Here is a 3,763-nt window from a genome sequence, read left to right as displayed (position 1 = left end):
GTCCTTTCGTATATAGGAAGATAATTTCTTGATGTGAAAGGCATTAAGATATATGTTTCCAAAGTCCTTCATCTTACATTGGCATGACAATAGAAAAAAGCCATTGGTTGCAATGGTGACCCACTATTTGGCTTGCCTTTTTGGAATCAACAGCATCAACCTCCTTTATCTTCTTCATTTCTTTTATCCAATCACCATTTCGTTGGTGCATTAAGAGAACTCAATATGCACAAGTCCTCTAATAAGCATGATCATTAGTGCCAAATGCAATAACTTAAAAGAAATGGTCTAGAAGCTCTGGTAGTTCTAGCAAAGAATCTGTCAAAACTACAGTAGGAGCACAAGGACAATTAAACAAGGTGAAGACTTCACAATGGCCTCAAGATGGCAACTTTTTTGTCGTAATATACATACATACATATATATATATATATATATATATATATATATATATATATATATATATATATATATATATAGAGAGAGAGAGAGAGAGAGAGAGAGAGAGAGAGAGATTCATTCCCTTTTCGATCCTATTACGGCACATTTGACATGTTAATGGAGGGACACACACACACACACACACACACACACACACACACAAAGAGTCTCAGGATAAGGGTAAGACGAGAGCGGGCACAGTCCCTAGGCAAGGCTAGCTAGGTGTGCATATTTAGGGGCTCCTAAAGATGGGCTATGGGCCTATAAGAGGATAGCTGGGTGGAGATGAGCATGCCAGTTCCCCCTTGTCCTTTCAACCATATCAGAGCAATTCCAAGTCCTATGGAGAGGGGAAGGTCACGGAGGCTTTGCATGACTTATTACATGAATTTTTACACGGCTTTCATGTATGCACATGCCATGGAAGCTTGAGGGAGAAGAACACGATCAAGGAGGAAGAGGAGCATGTGGATGGCTGCACAAAAGCACTCTTAGGGGGCACAAAGCACTGTAGGCGATTGTAGCCAATTGGATTGAGCTTCGTCTCATCCGAGCCATGCAATGCGTGTTCTCTCCTTCTCTTTCTCCCTGTGCACTGTTTTTGATGGTCGCCATGGCTCAAAGCTTATGTGTTCACACATGTATTTCCCTTGGCTGCCCTTACTTGACATTCGGGCAATTCCCACCATGAGGTGATGACCAAGAGGGCCTAACCTTGTACATTCCCTCTCGTAGGCAAGGGTATGCACGAAGTTTCAAGACCATTGACTAGGGGACCTTCAAGGCCCCAACAAGGCCATAAATACATCAAAGGCACCTCCATTCACCATAACCAAAAGAGTCAAATGCCAAGAATAAGGCTATCTGGGGCAAATGCAAGGCAAAGCGTTGTGTAATGGAAATGTTAATTCGTATTTATTGCAGCTAACAGGTGGAAAATGCATAGCTGCTCTATGAAGTGTGCAAAGGATAGCAGATTCATTATCATTGTATTATTGAAGAGATCTTTGTGAGCTATAGCCACTTTATGTCCGGGCGGACAATGTGTATTCATTTTTTAGCATTCAAAAATCTATAAGTAAATAAGTGCAAGAGCAAAATGCTCACTCTTGCACGGGGGACCATTGCACCCAGTGCTTGTGTCTTTCTTCTCTCCTCTTCTCTCTCCTCTCTCTATGTGTCGGTGTAGCACTCCACTCTAGGAGGTGCGCCTACACGGGCTCTCTCACTCTATCACTCTCTTTGTCTCTCTATGTTCGCATAAAGCTTGGAGTTGTGCAAGGATGGTTGCCAAGTATGCAAATTTGTGTGTTTCATGGATTGTAGTATATAGTTTTGGTATTTTGCAGGGCTCTCGGCGTCTTCGTTTGTAGCAGTGGTATTAGAGCACAGATCATCATTCCTGGTGAGATGTGGACGTGGCAATGAAGGACTCTGTGCCACATGAAGATAAGTTGTGCTTTCAACAATTCTCGTTAAAGAAAAATTCCCTTTGTAGAAATATTAAGAGAACTCTTTTAGTATTGAAAAATCTTGATGCATGTATCAAACGATTCATGCAGGCCTATTTCCTTGAATATATGTGCATACCTCAAATTAGTAAGCTAAACAAATCTCTAGTTTAAGAAGACTTCGAGGCATGTGCTTAGCTTTGGGTGGTAGTTCATGTACAAGAGATAGCTATGAAACTCGATGTATCTATACTAGATGAAGAAGAAGCTAGAGAATTGTTTGAGGAGATATTATGGAGAATTAGAGTCGAAAGAGGGGAACTAGCAAACAAATAAACAACTTAGCATATTCATTAGAAGAAACGAGGCTTTTAGCATTGTATAGACAATCCCAATGGAACACAAAGATCTATCACAGCAGTCATGAACTCGGGGGTGTTTCCCCTCTATCACACAATAGATCTCAAGTAAAGAAGGGGATTTGATTTTCAATGTTCGTGGGAAACAGAACCAGAAAAACCTGGAGTGTTTTGAATGACACCAAGCTACCCATTATACAAGAGCAGAGGATGCCAGAGATTAATGCGCTTCTAGCCAATGAGCCGCCATGGACCTCCACCCTTGAGTCCAATATTCTTCACATTCTAACTTGCCGGTGCCTTGATATGACTCATGTGTTTCTCCACCCTCTAGCCCTCTAACGAAAGCCACTCATCTCTTCTAGGGGAATTTCTTCCCTTTTTCCTCCCTAGGCTTTTGTCATCTCATCAGCCTCTAAAGCCAACAAAAGATTACCACCATGCAGTAATAGCAAGGTGGGCATAGGCAATAGAAGGGAGCAATTTGAGCAAAACTTTAATGCCGAAAACTTGCATCATCGTTAATAGCCCGAGCGTAGAGCTCACGACGATCTAGCTCTGCCCCACATTCAACCAACAATGATGGTTGCGGCCGGTTGGGGCCCCACCCATCACCCCTCATATCACCACAACTACCACTGAATTGCGGGCAAATGCCACTATTGAGCTGTTAACACATATAGCTCACCAACCAAAATAGTTGTAGGGGGTCTGCAACTCAACATCCAGTGCATGCATCCACGATTTCCGAAGACTACAACTTGTCGTACCCACTCCTCTGGCGCTTGACGGTTTCCACCCACTAAATATTCCGCACCATGACTTGCCATGGATTCCCTTCTCTACACTTTGCATGCACCAACTAAGGCTCCTAAATGCTTCTCAAACTCCAGCTAACGACCTCATGTTCTCACAGCAATAATGACCACACGTGCGCAAGTTCAGTGCATGCTGGCCAAGATGGCGGCCCAAAGTGCACGCAAGGATAACAATATCTCTCACGCATGTAAATTGACAGCAACTATTTTTTGTGCTTGCGCCTACCAACCCAAATATGAGGTTGGAGTATCTCATGCTCTAGTCGCGCGCAACCCTAACCATCAGTTGCATGCAAAGAAAACTAAACCAAAGCACTAATTGTTACTTTACCAAGCAACTCTGCAACGCTTAATATAGCTTTTCTATCAGATTCGACGGTCTACGCTTCTTTTCCCTGTTTATTTTCCTTATTGCCTACCACTACTGCCTCCTACTCAACCTTGGACCGGCTCTGCTCAACCTCATCTCAGTCTCCTGGCCCTGTCGTGACTTGTAGAGAGAGGGAGGCTAGGGAGGAGCTCGGGGGGTCGGGCACCTTCCAAGAAGTGTCAGCAGTGTAGGCCCCTTGGTGTTTGGGAACACTCTCTCTCCCCCAATACGACTATGTATAGAAGCGGACATTGATAAAGCTCCGCAGTGACCGCTGCAATATTTTCTCAGATGACACCCGATGCCGAGCATCCTCGAGAATTG

This window comes from Adiantum capillus-veneris, chromosome 26 (assembly GCF_014529385.1).
Source record: "Adiantum capillus-veneris isolate H3 chromosome 26, ASM1452938v2, whole genome shotgun sequence".
In the NCBI taxonomy this organism is placed as follows: domain Eukaryota; kingdom Viridiplantae; phylum Streptophyta; class Polypodiopsida; order Polypodiales; family Pteridaceae; genus Adiantum; species Adiantum capillus-veneris.
Note: the sequence above shows the minus strand (reverse complement) of the source record.